The sequence below is a fragment of the Cherax quadricarinatus genome, chromosome 16 (genome assembly GCF_038502225.1).
Source record: "Cherax quadricarinatus isolate ZL_2023a chromosome 16, ASM3850222v1, whole genome shotgun sequence".
In the NCBI taxonomy this organism is placed as follows: domain Eukaryota; kingdom Metazoa; phylum Arthropoda; class Malacostraca; order Decapoda; family Parastacidae; genus Cherax; species Cherax quadricarinatus.
This window is the reverse complement of record NC_091307.1, coordinates 24,679,872-24,699,847: the sequence shown is the minus strand read 5'-3', so window position 1 is coordinate 24,699,847 and position 19,976 is coordinate 24,679,872. Positions and strand designations below refer to the sequence as shown.

Here is a 19,976-nt window from a genome sequence, read left to right as displayed (position 1 = left end):
ATGAGACCCCCCCCAGAGGAAATGGTGGGCATTAAAATCACCAAGTAACAGAAGTGGTGGTGGTAAGGATGAAACAAGAAAGGCAAAGTCTGGGATAGAAAATGCTCGAGAAGGAGAGAGATATAAAGAACATATTGTAAACCACTTATTCAAGTGGATACGGGCTGCAGTGTAATGCAGCGAGGTATGGACAAATAGTTGACAGTACGGAATATCATTGCGTAGAAGAAGGGCACTTTCATTAAAGGTCCCATCTGAGAAAGGATCCGAAGAATACAATAAATTATAGCCTGAGATAGGTTGGAAAACAGCCGAGTGTAATTTTGGTTCTTGTAAGCAAGCACCAACAGGGGAAAACCTGGAAAGCAACATCTGAAGCTCACCCCGATTACCCCTGAGGCCGCGGATATTCCACTGTAAATAGGCCATGATTGGCGATGAAGAAAATATCAGGAATCTGTAGGTAAAGGCACCTACGGACTAGAGGGGTTAGAAAAGTCAACGTGTGGTGGCATTGGAAGATGTTCAAGTAACGAAGGAACGGAGCGTTGCGAAGAATGGGGTTGTGAAGATGGAGGAGAGGGAAGAGAAGGAACAGGAAGTGAATCAGTGTCCATTGAAGGTTTAGTCTCTGCAATATATTCTGAAATGGCTTCAAGTGTTTCTGAATTCAAAGATGTATGGGAAACCATATTGGAGATAGGAGGAGGAGGGTGAGTAAAGATTGGGACAGTAATGGACTGTACCAAAGTAGAGGGGGAGGGAAAAGTGTAAGGGACTGGAGATGAAGTGTGGGGGGGGACAGAAGAGGTAGAAACCTGGGAGGTGACAGAAGAGGGAGAAACTTGGGAGGGGACGGGGGTGGAAGGCATAGTACGAGGAGGAGGGTGAATCTCCACACTTGTAATAGAGCCAGAGAGAGGGGAAGAACTAGGTACAGAGACTGGAAAGGTAACGTGTGGAGGTGGAAGAAGGGAAGGAAGGGGCAAAGAAGATTTGAGCAATGTGGATTTTTTGGACTTCTGAGTAGAGGGGCGATTGGTATTAGGTGTCGTACGAGGTCTTGTCGATACTGGGGCTTGTGAGGAAGGACGCGAAGATGTGAGAACAGACTGAGTTGTAGTCGGGACGTCAGAGCCAAGGACAGCAAAAGGATTAGATGCCGTAATGGCTATGGGAGGGGTAACAACAGAGGAGGCTGCAGAAGATGGGACCCCAGAAGTGGGGGGATGTTTGGAAACACGAGAATAAGAAACACGGGGTAGTCTCCCTTGGAGGCGGAGATGAGTAACTGCCATAGCATAAGGGAGACCTTCTGCCTCTTTGAGGCAACGGATTTCACGTTCATTTAAGTAGACCTGGCAACGGCGGGAGTACGAAGGGTGAGCTTCATTACAATTAAGGCAAGATGGAGGTTGACTGCAAGATGTATTAGAATGGTTGTCGGCACCACAGACTGGGCATTCGGCCATAGATCTGCAATATTTCGCTGGGTGACCAAAACGCCAGCAATTTCTACATTGTTGCGGTGTAGGTATCACCTTTCGAACTTGTAACCGATGTCCCGCGACATATACAGAAGACGGGAGTTCTCGGCTGTCAAAAGTTAAACGAGCCACATTGCAAGGGTAACGTCTCCGCCCCCGGGCAGGAAGGACATAAGTGTCTACTTTGAGGATTGGGAGATCCTGGAGTTCCAGCTGTTCAAAAATGTCATTGCCACATGACTGGAAATTCTGTTGGACTATGGTATGGGGCAGAATGACAGTACCACTACAAGAATTGAGAGAAAGATGTTTTTCAATAGTGATAGGAGTAGTATCGATATTCGAAAGGAGAGAAAGATCATGAGCTTGGGTAGCATTCTGGACAGTGACGATGCGCGTACCGCTCTTGAGAGCGTGAAATGAAATATCTCTGCCAACATGACGCAGGAGCGCTTTGGCAATACTATGGTCAGAAAGGTAGGCAGAAGAAGAAGTTGGTCTTAAAGTAAAGAATTTAGTCCATTGTGTGGTCCGAAACTGAGCGTGGAGAGGGAGTGCTTGACGTGTCGGTCGTTTCCGAGTAGAATGGGAAGGTAACGACGGAGCATCATCAGGAGATTGACGTTGGCGTTTAGGAGTAGGACCGGAGTTGGTCCGGCATGAAATGGGTGGGCGATTCGAAAATTGCCGTACCGTAGAGGGAGAAGCCGGAAGCATAGTCAAAGGAGAGCGGAGTTCAGACAAATCGAAGGAGTCAGTCGAAGCCCCGGTACCTGAAGCGGGTGAGGAAACAGCACCAGCAAGAGGTACAGGGGCATCAGGAGTGTCCGAAGAGTGGTCTAAACACAAGGCAGGGTCAGAATGGGGTGCGGTATCAAGAAGGGGCCCGGGGGTAGTGGTTTCATGGACTAGGGCTGCCATGGTTAGGTTACTCCTTTGCTTTTTGTTTTTAAGAAAAAAAAAGAAAGAAGAAAAGAAAATAAAAACAAAAAAAAGAATAAAAAAAGGGGGGAGCGGGGAGGAATAGTTCCCAGGAGAAATGAAAGGGCCGGAAATCTCCCTCCGCGCCCAAGAGGACTCGACACCGCTAGTAGCGCAGATGCAGCATGGAACCCGTGCCATACCCTACCCTTCATGCCAGTAAACCAGCAATCCGGGATAGCAACCTCACATCTGCCGAGCTACCTCGGTGGACAAAAGAGAGGGCGGCCGGATATCCGCCACAAAGCATACCTCCTTCAGCCACCACCCCCGGAATCCGAAAGGTGGCTTCCAGAGATACACCCGTCGCCCAAAAGACACCCAAAGCTACTCCGGGATACCGGAGAGGGATCGGGACATCCCTAGGCAATCCAGATTCCACGGCAAACTACGCCACCGCCAAGAAACCTCAACGGAATGGGATCGACCCCGGTGTCCTTTCCCCTACCTAGGAACTAGCACGCCTGTGGGAGAAATCACGAAGGCTAAAAAGAGGAAGGGCAAAAGGGAGGGGTGAGGAGGAGGAGGAGGAATGGAAAAAGGGGAGGATGGGGAGGATGGGATAGGGGAGGGGAGAATGGGGGGTAATTAGGTTCGGTCTGAGGAAGAAGACCGACAGGGCTAATTCCTCAGACCAAGAGCCTCTTCACCACGCCAAGGAGCCCCCCTTGAAGAGGGGTTCGTCAGGAAACAGGACAAATGTTTCCTGACGCGGGTCTTAGTCAGATGATGACCCGCCTTTGGAGCTTTTGGTCATCTGACCGAGGCCTTCCGCTGGCTTACCGGTCCACCCCTTTAAAAATTATGGTCATTTATAACCATGGTTAATATATTATAATGTATTATTCAAATTGACCTCGTTGCCGAAAGTCCTGTCTTTGGCGCAAACTCTCTTGCTTTCAATGGAAATTAATCTGTTGCACCAGCCATATAAATTTTACACACTTGCTCACTCCCACCTCTGCCCATTGCCTCTACCAATCTACATTCAACTTCATAGCTTTACATGTCAGTGGTGCTCTGGGTCCCATCTCATTTATATATGGGTATAGAGCCAATGACTTTCCAGCAAAGCTAGTGCATTTTGCATGACCATTATGTTACTGTAATTGCTAATTCCTAATACCTTTCCAAAACTGTTGAAGGGCTACTTCACTTGCTATTCAGAAAGTATACTATTTTTGCTGGGTCTCTGGCCATGTGGTGTCTAGGACAATGAATTTACACACTTCATTCTGCAGTCCAGGGATACACCCTATTCAGATTTTTTTTTTGTGAGTGTTCGGGATCGATGGAAACGTCACTAGTCCAACTTAGAGGGCACGTTCTGGTTCTTGCATTGGCTGTACAAGACTGACACAGCTATCATACGGTGAGGCACACAGCATCTGTCTGTACCAGGCTTAGTTGACTAATACCTTTTGCTTAATTGTACCATTTATCAGAGTTCATAGGATTCATAGTCTATCAGCACCTGGATGCTTTTGCATTGCCTGTTCTTTCAAAAAGCCCTACTTTCAGCATATATGTGCACACATTGATTCATTAAGCCCAATTAACTTTCCTTGTTCGTTCATAGGTTCACCTGTCACACTTCTTTCCAGTGTAATTTCTTGATACTATGGTTATAATTATAACCTTAATTTTTACAGGGGTGTACCAGTAAGCCAGCGGAAGCCCTCGGTCACATGACCGAAAGCTCCAGTTGTGGGTCATTCATCATATGACTAAGACTCGAGTCTGGAAACACTCTTGCTGTTTCCTGACTAATCTTACTGAGCCTAATTACTTCCCTTGGCAAATGGCTCCCCAAAGCCTGTGGCATTTTGTGACCCATATGAGTTACCTACACTTCGTGAATATAACTCACCTATTTTGTGGTTTACCTGGTTCTGTATACAACTTTTCCTGTATATTATCCAGGGTGAAAATTTAATGTAGTCAAACATTTCACTCATAAGAGAGGCTTTATAAAGTACACTGACTCCTGGTATAACCAAATAAGCATTGTTCTTCCCATCCTGTAACCACTACTCTGAAATCTCCATCCTTACCAGTTACTTCCTGTGCATATTTGGGGAGAGTTTTTCCCCATCAGAAGGGCATATTCCTCTCGTCTTAATTCACCTTCATTCCACCTTTTAATATACTAAGTTCTTGTCAAACATGTCATGGGGTCCCATACAACTATTGCTGCTGCTTAAGGCCTTAGCCTGGTATAGGTCTTGAATGTCTTTCCCTTTCCCCCCACCCCACAGTGAAGGCAGGTTTCTTCCTGTAATAACTGTTGTGGCATGACCCAAATGTTGGCGTTATGCACGTACGTGAAATTGATCGCCATTGCCAGACCAGTGCTTTCCAACCCAGAATAACATCTCAGCTTTGGTGGTCCCCACAAAGGTCACTAACAATAGTGTAGTCTAAGCTTCTTAATTCCTTTATACAACACATGCTTGTGTACTAATTCTATTGAAATATGCATTAATTCATGTGCACACATTACCCTTTCACACTTTTGTGCTGTAATTAGTTTATGTATAGATTAGTTTTACTGAGTTGCCTTAATTGAAATGAATATATTCCCAGATCTTTACAGATAAACTGCAACCACTTTTCCCACTGCCTCCTTTTATTACCATCACCATAAATGGGATTTAATTTGGCTAGACAACTAGACCCACAAATTTAGCATAAACAAACCAAATGTAATCTGAAATATAAACCAAACCACAGCCCGAGTGCTGTTGTCCGGTATTAATGTCACAGTTGTCTTAATCTGTAAATTATCTAGTATTTCTATGCTTTTCACTTCATCACATGGGCATTTATTTACCTACACCTTAAAAAGGTAGCCACATACTAAAACTACCCTAAGCAAAGAATCAGCTCTAGCCATGAGCCAGGTTCATGTTACTAAATTACATTGTGGTACACCGAGTAAACTTAAGAAAATACTTTGACACAGCAAAAAGCTCAATATCCTTATTTCTGTCAGGGTGTGCAGAGTTCCTTACCTTTCCTGATTATTATTATTATTATCAAGGGGAAGCGCTAAACCCGGAGGATTATACAGCGCCTGGGGGGGGGGATGTGGAAGGCATTCAGGCTTAATTCGGGGAATTGGAGCACATCCAATTTCCTAAATCAAGAGCCCCTCACCAACATCAAGGAACCTTCCTTGACGGGACATTACCTTTCCTGAAAAACAGTATGAAAAGAGCACTGGTGTTTGAGAAGTATCAAACATTTTAGGCAATGGAGAATGTTAACAAGATTGTAGAACTTGGATGCCAGTATGACAGTACATTACGTTCTTTTTTCCTTTGTTGTAAGTGTTCATTTTTTTTAAGGACATTATGAAGTTTTCTATAAAATTGTGAATGTTATCACTACCAGCATGTCATTTTGTGTACAGATGTTTCAAATACAGATGTGTAAAACAAGTAGGGTCATTTTTCCAGCCACTGCAGTCAAATTTATAGTGCTAAAAGAGGTCTTGTGTAAATAGGTTTAATGAAGTAAACCAAAGTGTTTTAGCGTATGTCCAGCAAGGCTAATTGCAGTTGTAGGTAGATGTGTGAATGAAGCTTAATTTTATGTATGTAGACATTTGTCTAAATTTTTTTATTGAATTTTATTTCAGATGTGTGATTGAAAGCTGTTAAATTTTATTTTAAATCTTGTCGGCAAGGAAGCATAATGGTTAATGTTCAAAATACTGAAGACACTAAATGTGCTACAGTAATAGAATGAATCTTTGTATTCATGTGTACAATTTGAAGTTAATCCAAAAAAAAAGACTACTGGAGTGTCTTGCAAGTGAGTTAGAAAACTACAGAAGTTTATAATACAAAATTTCTATTCTACATTCCTCTTGAGTACTGAGGTACTCTCCTGCTTGAATCCATCCAAATCAGTATAGGTCTAACAGGAGGTTTAGAGCAATCACTTCAATAGGTAACAATTGTGCTACTTTTATCTTTCCTAGTTTCACAATAAAGAGTACTTAGGATAACATCCTAATGTAGTAATACCTAGTCATTAATATATCAAGACTAATATCCTGTACAGTACTCAAGCATTTTATTTACTAGGCAAGTTCATGGGAGTGTGAATACTCAATAGTACCTAGAATTTGCTTGCTCTTACACTCCTGTACTGTCAGGCTCATTTTCATGAGAATTTAAGATGTTACTTGTGACAAACATCAATATAATTTTATTTACTAGCATCCAAATTTTGGTATATCAAGTTTAGTGCCTATTATTTGGTACAGTACTTATTTAATTTGTATATCCCTTTGCTTGGTAATAGTCTAAATTACACTGTGAAAAATGCACTGGATGGGTATAATTGTATGCTAGAATGGGCAGTTTGGTCCGAATATAACTTGCTACTCAAAGCCCATTCACAAATAATTTCAGTTTTCTTAAGTGAAAAGTCTTAGGCATTGAAAATAAGTATTGTTCAAACTGTACTTGTAAAACATTAGAACTCAATTTTTATGAATACTGCATTATTTGGTCATTACTACTTTGCACAGTTTTAAGTCAGTCTAGCCAAAAAAAACAAAAAAAATTGTACAGTTTCAATAGCATTGGTCACAAATGTCCAAAATTTATTATATGTCCTTTAAAGACATTTTATGTATTTTCCTATATATTTGTGTATAATGAATAAATGTAAGTGTCACAGTGTAGGTTTCATTTCTCTAGGACATTCCTCTATCTTCATTTATAAAGTCCTATAAATTGTATTAGTATAAAGAACTAAACCCATGGGTTATTTGGCTGTGTGGCAAATGTTAGCAGATGAGGTCACAGTATAAATATCAATTTTATAATTCAGTCGATTCAAAAATTTTCAGGGATGGCACTTTTTTTTTTTTTTAACACGTCTGCCATTTCCCACCAAGGCAGTGACCCCAAAAAGAAAAAACTCTTCAACACTTTTCACTCATACATAATCAGCCTTTGCAGAGGCACTCAAGATACAGAACAGTTTAGATGTCCCACCCACCTGCAAATACCCCAAACCCTTTCAGGGTTGGTCCCATATATGTACGGCTTGAGGGCGTGTTGGTCCCGTATATAAGAACATAAGAAAGGAGGAACACTGCAGCAGGCCTGTTGGTCCATACTAGGCAGGTCCTTTACAATCCATCCAGCTAACAAAACATTTGCCCAACCCAATTTTCAATGCTACCCAAAAAATAAGGTCTGATAACTCTATCCACTAATATATGCAAGTCCCGCTCAAATCCAACCCCTCTCGCTCATAAGAACATAAGAATGGAGGAACACTGCAGAAGGCCTACTGGCCCATGCAAGGCAGGTCCTTATCAAAACGACCTCTACCTAAAGCTACCCAAGAAATAACTCCCGTACCCAATGACACCAATCAAGCCCAGCCCCTCCCACTCATATTTGTCCAATCTCTTCTTAAAGCTACCCAAGGTCCTAGCCTCTATCACCCAACTGAGAAGATTGTTCCACACATCTACAACTGTTAGAAAACCAGTACTTACCTATGCCCTTTCTAAATCTAAATTTATCCAACTTAAATCCATTACTTCTGGTTCTTACCTGGTTCGACACCCTCAGTACTTGATCAATATCTCCTTCGTTTATGCCCATCATCCACTTATACACTTCAATGATATCTCCCCTCATTCTACGTCTCTCCAGAGTGGAGATTTAAGGCTTTAAGTCTATTTTCATACGGGAGATTCCTTACACAGTAAATCATTTTAGTCATTCTTCTCTCTATGTTCTCTAATGAGTCTACATCCATCCTGTAGTAAGGGGACCAAAACTGAGCATCAATCTAAACGAGGCCTTACTAGTGATGTATAGAGCTGTAAAATAACTTTTGGACTTCTGTTACTTATACTTCTTGAGATAAATCCAAGTAATCTGTTAGCCTTGTTGCGCACACTAAGGCACTGCTGTCTTGGCTTTAGATTTCTGCTTACCATGACTCACATCTTTCACATTCTGTATGATCAAGCTCTACTTCGCCTAGATTATAGCTTCGAGGGTTATTTTCATCTGCCATATTTCAGACCAAGACATTAATTTGTCCAAATCCTCCTGGAATTCATTGCTATCCTCCTCAGAATGAATTATACAGCCTATCTTTGTATCATCAGCAAATTTACTCACGTTACTCGTAATCCCTTCATCAAGGTCATTAATGTAAATTATGAAGAGGGCCTAAAACTGATCCTTGTGGAATGCCACTAGTGACTAATCCCCATTCAGATTTCATCCCATTAACCCTTTCAGGGTCCAAGGCCAAAATCTGAAGTGGTGCTCCAGTGTCCAAGAAATTTTGGGAAAAAAAAAAAAAAAAAAAAAAACATCTTACAGAATTAAAGAGCATATTTTTGTGAAGGTAATAATAAAAAAAAAATCTGATCAGTACTTACCGAGATACAGTGCCAAGAAGTTTGTCAAAAATGATGTGGTGGCGGCAACATCGACAAATTCCACATACGCGCATTACATTATTTTGTGGTTTTAGTTGTTTTTTCTTTTCTTTTCCAATTTTTTTCTATTCCTACTAGCATTTGGGGCCTGAGAGACCAATACTGTATATAATGTATATATATAAACTCACTGTATTGAACACAATAACCGCACTAAAGTTATCATATTATTGTTTACCACTGTTGTTTATTACAATAAACATGCACAAATATTGTATAATACTAATGTTCTATCATATATTTACATATTTACAATCACTGGACATGGTTTTAGAACTCCTGGAGCTTGTGAAACTCCTTGAAACAAGGCACCATGCACAGAGGCACCTTACATTCCTCACACATAAACCGAGTGTCTTTGCGTCTTTGTTGCCATCGTTTTGTTTGTGCACAGACAATGCATCTCTTCTGAGCAAATTTCTTCTGAGTTGAATGAAGCTGTATTATGAAATGATCACCTCTCCTCAAACGCTTGGGTATATCCTGAGGAATTCGAGGACCATGTTGTACAGCAGGTGTTGTCACCTGGTACTTCATTATGAGTTGTCTGACAACAGACAAACAAAATTCACCATACGGTGGTCTGTTGCCAGTCTTTATTTGGTACATATTATATGCATTGAGCATTGAAATGTCCATGAGATGGAAGAAAAGTTTCATGTACCACTTGTAACTCTTACAAACACAGTCAACAAAACCAATCTGCATGTCACACTTGTAAACCAAGCGCATGTTTTGTGTATAATCAATCACTGACACTGGTTTTTGAATATGTTCATTAGTCACTCGATCAACTTTGCCACTGTCTTGCATTTCATTACGGTGAATGGTTGTCAACAATGTGACATCTCTTTTGTCATGCCACCGTAATGCCATGTCATTGGCAGTAAACACCTGCACGTCATCACGACGAGCACCTGCATTGAGCCTGGGCATATGTTTACTATTAGAACGCACTGTGCCACACATCTGTCTTGTTCACTCGCATGAAATCACTGAGTAATGGGCTTGTGTACCAGTTATTGGTATATAATGTATGCCCCTTACCAAGATAAGGTACCATCATGTTTCTCACTACGTCACCTGAGATACCCAATAACATCTTGGTATCTTTCAATGTTTTACTACCCGTGTATACAACAATATCCAACACCAGGCCACTGTCACAATCACAGAGTACAAACAGTTTTATACCAAAGCGTTTCCTCTTGCTCGGTATATACTGCTTGAATGACAGTCTACCTTTGAACAAAATCAGACTCGTCAATTACAAGATTCTTGAATGGATAAAAGTATATCCTGAACTTTTGTTTGAGATACATGAAAACATTTCTAATCTTGTATAACCTGTCACTTCTGTCAGGCCTGGTTTTGTCAGAGAAGTGCAACATACGTAAGAGTAAGATAAACCTGTTCACTGGTATGATTTCACTGAAGACCGGGGTAGAAATTAGCTGATATGTGGACCAGTATGCTTTTATATTATGCTTATAGACGTGAGGCATAAGCATTATTGTTGCAAAAAGCAAATACATTTCTGCAACAGTTGTCTCTTTCCACCTGTGTAGTCTTGACTGTGGTGATAAGATTGTATTTGCCATGGTGTACTCAAAATACTTATTACTTTCCCTGACAATAATTTCCATCAATGGCTGGTCAAAGAATAATTCAAAGAATTCCAGTTCATTGGCCGTGGTTCCAAGGGGACAAGTAGGTAGAATTCCACTTTGAGAATCATCAAAGTGGTGAGGCTTGGGAACAAAATTGGGATTTTGCTGCCAATCCCACATACGGTTTGCTGGTGGATACTGGACATCATAGGCTGGTTGTGCGGGTGGTTGTGGTGGGCTGGTGGCTGGCGCTCCGCTTTGTCCTTGAACTGACGAGTCAGCATGGGTCCCAGCGTGGCCTGGTGAGTCACGCATGGCGGTGCCACTACCAACATCACTAACACCATCCACTGATGCCTGTGGTCTATCCATGCCAAGTGTAGCCACATCATCCTCACTATCACTACCTAAAACTGGTGTTGGGCCACGGGATGTACTCCGTCCCCTGGGCACAGCATAGGGTACACTACCCGAGCGCATGCGGCGGCGAACATACCGACGCTTCACTGGTGAATATGATTCCTCACTATCACTACTCGACTGATCGTCGAGCGCAATAAAATCACAGTCCATGTCACTATCATCATCATTACTGAAGTCAGAGGCCTGACCACGCGAAAATATTAGTTTTCTCTTGCGATGAGGAACAACCGACCGTGAGTCACGAGTGCCCACACCAGAGGTAGAAGGTTGAGGATCGTCAGGGTTTTCTGCACTATTATCGATATCCTGGTCATTCTTTTCGGTCACTAACTGATCAAAGCCGTAGAATTCGTCTTCATTTCCACTTCCATCAGTGTCAGAACTATCAGATAGGAAGAGGAGAGTCCCAATTTTCCGGGGAGTGAGAGCCGACTTGCGACGAGGCATGGTGAACAAGGGTAACTGAGCCGGCGTTCCCACAATGCTATGCGGGCGCCTAGATTTTTTGTTTATGGCGCACACCCACCACGCAGACCCGTTCTCTTACATGTAGGCCTATGAGCGTTTTCGCGCTAAATTTGACGGCGCTAGAATTTTGGCATAGATCTACGGTTTGGACACTCAACGTAAAGCCGTTGATCTACGGGACGGACCCTGAAAGGGTTAATGGTAACTCTCTGCTTTCTATTGGTAAGCCATGCCTCTATTCATGCTAGAACTTTACCTCCTATACCATGAGCTGCCACTTAAGTCTCTTGTGAGGTACTCTATCAAAGGCTTTACTAAAATCCAAATAAACAATATCATATTCTTTATCACTGTCAACTGCCTCAAACATTCCATTAAAGAACGTCAGTAAATTTGTCGGGCAGGAACGACCTCTCGTGAATCCATGCTGAGATTCATTTATCAAGTTATGCTCTTCAAGGTGACTTCTAATAATGTCAGCTATAATAGATTCTATAACTTGCCCACTATAGATGTCAGGCTTATTGGAGGGTACTTTGAAGGAGTGGACTAATCCCCTGATTTGAATATAGGAACCACATTAGCCATCTTCCACAACTCTGGTACAACACCGGTAAGGATGGACGCTAATATTAAACACACTCGTTAATGGCTGACTAAGCCATTCTAGCGCCTTCAAACCTGGTGAAAGTAAGTGGGTAGGCCTACGTATTAAAGAATAGGTCTGTGTGGTCAGTGTGTGAAGTATAAAAAAAATCCTGCAGCACACAGTGCATAAGAAAAAAAATTTTTGGTTTAAAACAGCAACTTTGCAGTGCATTTTTTGTGGTATTCATGATTGTATTCTAGTTTTCTTGGTCTCGTTTAATAGAATGGAAAAAGATATATTACAGAAATAGAGACAATTTTGATTGGTTTCACGATGAAAAGTACCTCTAAATTGAGCTCAAAGTAGCAAAAATATTTGATTTTTGATGATGTTCAAGAGTAAACAAATCACACCACGTGTCCAATACACGTCCACTGACGCGTGATATTCTTTCAAAAGTATGCTGATATTATTTATACCATTTTTACAATAATGCAGTAGTCTGCATAACAATCTGAGAATAAAAATTCAAAATGGAAAGCAAGATTAATACAAGAGGGACCTGGAGATGTGACTAATGAACAGAAAATGTTATTTAAGTGCCAGGAATGTCTTGTTTATTCTGGACCCTATTTTGAAATTGGCATCTTTTGAAACTTGTGAAATTGGCCAATTGCCAATTTCTGACCACTTTATTGAGTAGTTGAAATCGGTAAATGGGTGGTTTCTTCTACTCAATCGACAGAACAAATGGAGTTCTAGCAAATGAGCTATGATTTTAGTCGATGGGAACAACGGAATTGGTCGAAAATAGGTCTCAAAGTGGGCAAAATCACTGGAGTAAATGTTGCCATCTTCGCAAGGGCATAATTTCATAAATTTTCCACTATTACCCTGCTCACATTCCAACAGCTCGTCAGGTCCCAAAAACCATTCATCTACATTACACACAAACTCGCACACATACACGTGCTGGAATTCCAAGCCCCTTGCCTCCTCTCTTCAGCCTTTTCAAGGACGGCCCCTACCCTGCCTTCCTTTCCCTAGAAATTTATATGCTCTCCAAGTTGTTCTTTGGTCCATTCTCTACATGACCAAACCACCTCAACAACCCCTCTTCAACCCTCTAATACTTTTAGTAACTGCACACCTAACTTCCACACTGCATATTTCCACCACACATTGCCCTTAGACATGACATCTCCACTGCCTCCAGCCTCCTCGCTGCAGCATTTACAATCCAGGCTTTGTATGCAGAAATCTTAAAGGGCCTGTGCCCCTTCATTAATAATTTAACAGCAGTCAAACATTCATTAAACATTTGTCATCACTTACATTCTTTGGCAGATGTTAAATCTGTAGGTAATCATACAGCACATGAATCAATGGGAAGCATCAAGATTGATCAAAAGTCTTTCAGCATCAAACCTCTCATGAAAAGGGCAGTACTCCGCTACTGGGAAAAGTAATTAGAGCAAAAGTATTAAAGCAATTATTAACCCTTAAACGGTCCAAACGTATATATACGTTTTTTCAACATCTGAACGTAAAAAAATGTAGATCTTTTTTTACATTTGAAAACGTGTAAAAAAAACTTACCTACATTTTTTTTTTGTTATAATTGAAAATATGTAAAAAAACAGTAGATCTACTTTTGGGGCACCATGAATTTGAACGTCTATCTACTTGGACCGTTTAAGGGTTAAAATGGAATCTTGCCAAAATTAGTTACAAAAGAACTAAACCTGAGTCTCTCAACATTAACTTTGAGGGTCAGTCCTGTATTACTGTGGCTTTAAAGCCTGTGTCAGTCCCATAGTTTTATGCCACAAGCTCAGCTCACTCAAGCTATGAGTAGTAAATTTGGACCTAGATAGGAAAGTGAGTCTGGTAAGTGTGCACCACAAAAAATTCCTGCATGTATTACATAATGGGAAAACATTTTTGGTTTAAAACTCTGACCTTGTGGTGTGTTTTTGTATGGTTTTCATTGTTGTATTCTTGATCTCATATGATGGGATTGAAGATGTATTACTGAAAGAATTTTGATTGATATCAGGATAAAGTAGCTTCAAATTGAGCTCCAAATAGCAGAAATGTTAGATTTGTCTATTCCAGAATACAAAAATTGTCACTGTCCAGTACACATGCAACTGGTCAGTCAAACACATGGCCATAAATGCACCGACAATTTTTATAGTGCAGTAGTCTACATAACAGTAAATCTTATTTGTGTGAATACAAATTCATAATGGATAGAAACAATATAGGAGGCCTGAGAACATGACTAATGAACAGGAAATGTTTTAGTTCCAGGAATGTATTCTGGACCCTATTTAGAAATTGGCAATTTTTTAAATGTGAAATTGGCCAAATTAAAAATTTGATTATAGGGTAGTTGAATTAGGTAAATGGGCAGTTTCTTGTACTCGTTCAATAGAAGGAATACTAGAAAAGTTTGATCAACTAGAACAATGGAACTGGCCGAAAATAAGGCTCAAAGTGGGCAAAAATCGCCAATGTGTAAACATTGACGAGACCTCTAACTTTGTGAAAGCATAATTTCATGGGGTTTCCAATGAATTTTACTTTTTGGTTTCATTTTTTTTTTTGGAGGGGGGAAGGGGGGGGGGGTCTCAGACCCTGAGAAGTTTCAGATCAGGGTTCCTGACCCTTAACCCTTTGACTGTTTCCGACGTATAAATACGTCTTACGAGCCAATGTTTCTGACGTATTTATACGCACAAATTCTAGCGGCTTCAAATCGCGCGCCAAAGGCCTGGTAGGCCTACACGGGAGAGAATGGGTCTCAGTGGTCGGTGTGCACCCTGTGAAAAAAATCTGGGACCTAGCGGTGCATTGTGGGAACGCCATGTTGTCAGTCCATTTTCACCATGCCTCTCGGTAAGAAGTTCCTCACTCCTCGGCGGATTGGAGGTCTTTTGTTCCCAAGTGATAGCTCTAACAGCGATGAAAATGTCAGTGACAGTGAATTCAAGGGTTTTCAAGTGAGTGTTACCGAAAAAAGTACCCAGGATAACGTAAATAGTGACGAAAACCCAGATGACCCACAACCTTCGACCTCTGGTGCTGTGCCGGCTTGTTCACATTCACCTTCGCCTGTACCAGGACAAAAGAGGAAACTATTTGGTCGTGTACAACACCCTGATGATAGCAGTGATAGTGATAGTGATTTCAAGGTCATTGAAAGCAGTTCTAGTGACAGTGAGAGTGAATATTCCCCAGTGAAGCGCCAGTATGTACGACGTAGCATGCGGTCTGGTAGTGTTTCATATGTTGTTCCAAGGGGAAGGAGAAACTCTGGGAGCACATCCCGTGGCCCAACACCACGACCTGATAGTGAAGATGACGATATTGTAACGATGGGTATGAATGGTGACAGTGAGGGAGGAGGCAGTGGTGGTGATAGTGAGGGTGGCACGGCCCATGTGGCACCATCACCGGGCCACGCTACTAGCCACACGGCTGACTCAGCAGAACAACCAGCCTCACCCTACTCCACACTGCCACAACCTGCACCACCACAACCTGCACAGCCACAACCACGGTACAATATCCAGACCCCACCAGCAGACCGCATCTGGGATTGGCAGGACGGTGACGAGTTTGTTCCCAGTCCCCATGACTTTGATGAAACACAAAGTGGAATAAAGCCATCTTGTCCACTTGGGAACAATGCCAGTGAACTGGACTGCTTTGAGTTATTCTTCGATGAACCCCTGATGGACATCATTGTCAGGGAAACCAACACATACTGTGAATACACCATGGCAAATACAATTCTCTCACCAAAATCACGGCTACACAAGTGGAAGGAGACGACTGTGGCAGAGATGTACCTGTTTTTTGCCACAATAATGCTTATGCCACATGTGTATAAGCACACTGTCACCACATACTGGACAACAGATCGCCTGATTTCAACTCCAGGTTTTAGTGACATTATAGGTGTCAATCGTTTCCTGATACTGTTGCGTATGTTACACTTTTCAGACAAAACCAGGCCTGACAGAAGCGACAGGTTATATAAGATAAGAAATGTGTTTATGTACCTGAAACAAAAGTGCTGCATGTATTTTTATCCCTTCAGGAAGCTTGTTATTGATGAGTCCTTGATTTTATTCAAAGGAAGACTCTCATTCAAGCAATATATACCAAGCAAGAGGAAACGCTTTGGTATAAAGCTATTTGTACTGTGTGATTGCAGAAGTGGTCTTGTTTTAGATATTATTGTGTACACTGGCAATAATACTTTGAGAGATACCATGAAGTTATTGGGTATCTCTGGTGATGTGGTTCGAACAATGACGGAACCATATCTTGGTAAGGGGCATATGTTATTTACTGATAACTGGTACACAAGCCCCTTACTCAGTGATTTCTTGCGAGTGAACTTGACAGACGTGTGTGGCACAGTGCGTGGTAATCGCAAACATATGCCAAGGTTCGACGCTGGCACTCGCAGAGGTGAGGTGCAAGCCTTTGCTGCCAATGACATCATGGCATTTCGGTGGCATGACAAACGTGATGTCACATTGTTGACATCAGTTCACACAAACGAAATGGTACCCAGTGGCAGGGACAACAGAGAGACCAATGAACCCATTCTAAAGCCTGCAGCTGTCATGGACTACAACCTCAATATGCGCTTAGTGGACAAATGTGACATGCAGATTGGGTTTGCAGACTGTACGCAAGAGTTATAAGTGGTATATCAAACTTTTTTTCCATCTTGTTGATATATCTATGCTAAATGCTTATAACATATACAAGTTGAAGACCAACAAAACACCAAAATATGGTGAATTTTGCCTGTCAGTAATCAGACAAATAATTGCAAAGTACAAAGGAGCAACTCCTGCAATAGACCAGCGCCCACAGACGTCATCTCGTTTGAGGCCTGGTGATCACTACCCCATACAACTGCCTCCTACTACTGCCAAGAAAAATGCTCAGAAGAGGTGTTATGTATGTATGCATACCACAAAACGCCCACAAACACGCAGAGACACTCGTTTTATGTGTGAGGAGTGTGAAGTGCCCCTCTGCATATACCCATGTTTCAAAGAGTTCCACAAGCTGCAGCAGTTCTAGGAACGTGCTTAGTGACTGTACATATGTATATATATTATGGAACAATAGTAATAAACATTGTTTTGTATTGTTTGTTTGTGTAAACAAAGTGTATACACAAACTAATAGTGATAAAGTTTGTTCTGTTATTGTGTTGTAAATAATGAGTGTATATTTGAACAATGCACCTTACATTGGTCTCACAGGCCACATAAGTTACCTGGAAAAGAAAAATATTGAAAAATGCAAGAAACCTTTGAATTAAGAGTAAATAAAAGAATACCGGGTGGGCGGCAGTCGCCGCTGTTGCCATACGCACGTCGATTTCTGCAAACTTTGCGGCTCTATATCTCGGTAAGTACTGATGGCAAAAATTTTTTTTTAGGCTTAAAACACTAGTAAAAAATATTCCTAACATTTTCATAAGAAAAAATAATTTTTTTTTTTTTCGAATATTTGGCGACATAGAATGACAGTTTCAGAGAGGGCCCTGAAACAGTCAAAGGGTTAAGGTAGTTATACTCAAAGCAAGCATGAAACCTGCTAAGGCACGAGGATGTACAAATGTAAAATTGGTCAACTTCACAATATAATACGCTGGTTTAGCTCAGTATTCGTAAAATGGGTTACATTGCTCATCATGGAGGCACTGAAACAATATAGGGAGTTAACCGATCAAAGATGTCAATGCTGAAACTGGGACTTTCAACAAGGTCAGTGCATCTCCAGGAAACTCAAAGTGAATTATGCACTTTCCAATAACTGGAATGGTATTAAGATACTTTTAACTACCTGGCAGTCCAGACAGAACTGTTAGTCCTGCCATGCAGTATCAACATGAATCTTGTCAGACTTATCATCCTGAATCTTCCATACCTGATAGGAAAAAGATGGCTAGAAACCAGATTGCATGACAAAATTTACTGACTTGCAATGACCAAATTTAGGGCACAAATTTATTCTAAATGCCATCAGTTATCAGAAGTACATAGAACAAAACGCCCTAATCATTAAATGTAGATCGAGAAAAATTATGACCTATTATAATCAAATAAAGCACTATACCAAATCATGGCCTAGTGTAGTAACTCCTCAGCTATTCCCCTCGAGCTAGGTGCAGGAAATTGTTCAGCTGTCAAGAGTGCATGGAGAGTTTTGAAAGACGAAGATATGCAGTACAAGCTCTTACATTATGACTAACAAGTCGAGAGGAAATGTCAGCAGACCCCAATGACAATACGAGGGAGGGAAACGAACTATAAGAAAAAGCAATCTTACATGAGCAGTTCCATGCTGTTCTTGCTGAAAAGGACCCTCATAAATCTAGCAATGCTCTAAAATTGTCAGCTCCATAAAGTACTGCAGAGTGAAAGACCAGATGCATTACAGATTTTATCCACACTACAGCCATTAACAGTGCAAAAGCCTTGACCTTTCACCTCAGCTAATTGTCCACAACCTTCTATCTCAGCATCCCTCTCAAGTACTTTGAAAACCAAACACCAGCAACCACAATTTAAGGCAAAATATTATAGTCAACTATACAATATAATCATGGGTACACGAAGCTAAAAATAAACTTGCTACTGAAGTAAATCGTGTACCCGACGTGCCTTTGTAGGGGGCAAACAGTTTAAAGAGATTGAAACAATTAGCCACCATCAACTTGTATGCTTAACCCTTTGACTGTTTGGGTCGTATACATACGTCTTACGAGCCACTGTTTTTGACGTATATACACTAATTCTAGCAGCTTCAAATCAAGCAGGAGAAAGCTGGTAGGCCTACATGCGAGAGAATGGGTCTGTGCACCATAAAAATCCTGCAGCATGAGGTGCATTGAGAAAAATCTCTTAAATGCCAACTGTAGTCTATTTTCATAGTATTTATGGTTGCATTCACTTTTTTGGCCTCATTTGATAGAATGGAAAACATATTATAGAAACAGAGGCAATTTTGATTGGCTTTACTATGAAAAGAACCTAGAAATGGAGCTCAAAGTAGGGGAAATGTTTGATTTTTGCCGATGTTCAAAAATAAACAAATGTCATTTTCCAATAAATGTCCAAGTAGCCATTCTAATACGCAGTCATGAATGGGTTGACATTTATACAATTACAATATTGCAGTAGTCTCCATAACAGTAATTATTTTTTTTTTGTTTGAATAAAAATTCAAAATAGAAAGCAAGAGTAATATCAGAAGGGCCTGGAGACATGACTGATGAACAAAGAAATGTTATTTTAAGAGCCAGGAATGTCTGCATTGTTCATTCTGGACCCTATTTTGAAATTGTCATTTTTTAATTTTTGTGAAATTGGCCAAATTTCAAATTTCAGACCATGTAATTGGGTAGTTGAAATCTGTAAATGGGCAGTTTCTTGTACTCAATCGATAAAAAAAAAAAAAAAAAAAAAAAAAAAATTATATATATATATATATATATATATATAATAATAATAACATGGAGTTCTAAGAAATAGCTACGAGTTTGGTCGACTGGAACAATGGAATTAGCCAAATAGGGCGAAATCGCCGATTTGTAAACATCGCCGAAGCCGCTAACTTCGCAAGTGTAATTCCATCAATTTTCCATCAAATTTCGTTCTTTTGGTGTCGTTACAATCAGGAAAAGATTCTCTACCATTTCGTATTTTTTTTTTTTTTTTTTTTGAATTTTGCGACACCAGTAGAGACCTCAGGATTTGGGGTTGCGACAGTCAAGGGGTTAACTAAAGGGTCATACAGCACTGACTGCAGTACTACATTTTTGAAAATTTTCCATCATTTATTCCACAAGCAAAATTTTTCAAAATTTTTATTAATCTGATTAA

General features: G+C 40.8%; 1 protein-coding gene and 1 long non-coding RNA gene across 2 annotated transcripts in view; one reads left to right on the top strand and one right to left on the bottom strand.

Moving 5' to 3' along the window:
* The window catches only part of krz (beta-arrestin protein kurtz), a gene marked incomplete at its 5' end in the record, with an annotated part of 81,243 nt that extends 74,081 nt beyond the window's left edge, over window positions 1–7,162 (top strand). The window contains 1 exon segment of the transcript XR_011392069.1: window positions 6,112–7,162.
* Window positions 1–15,920, bottom strand: part of LOC138852769 (uncharacterized) — a 40,559-nt gene extending 24,639 nt beyond the window's left edge. The window contains exon 1 of the long non-coding RNA XR_011392070.1: window positions 14,011–15,920. This is a non-coding gene — a long non-coding RNA (uncharacterized lncRNA). The remainder of the gene's footprint in view (window positions 1–14,010) is intronic.
* Window positions 15,921–19,976: the final 4,056 nt, after the last annotated feature.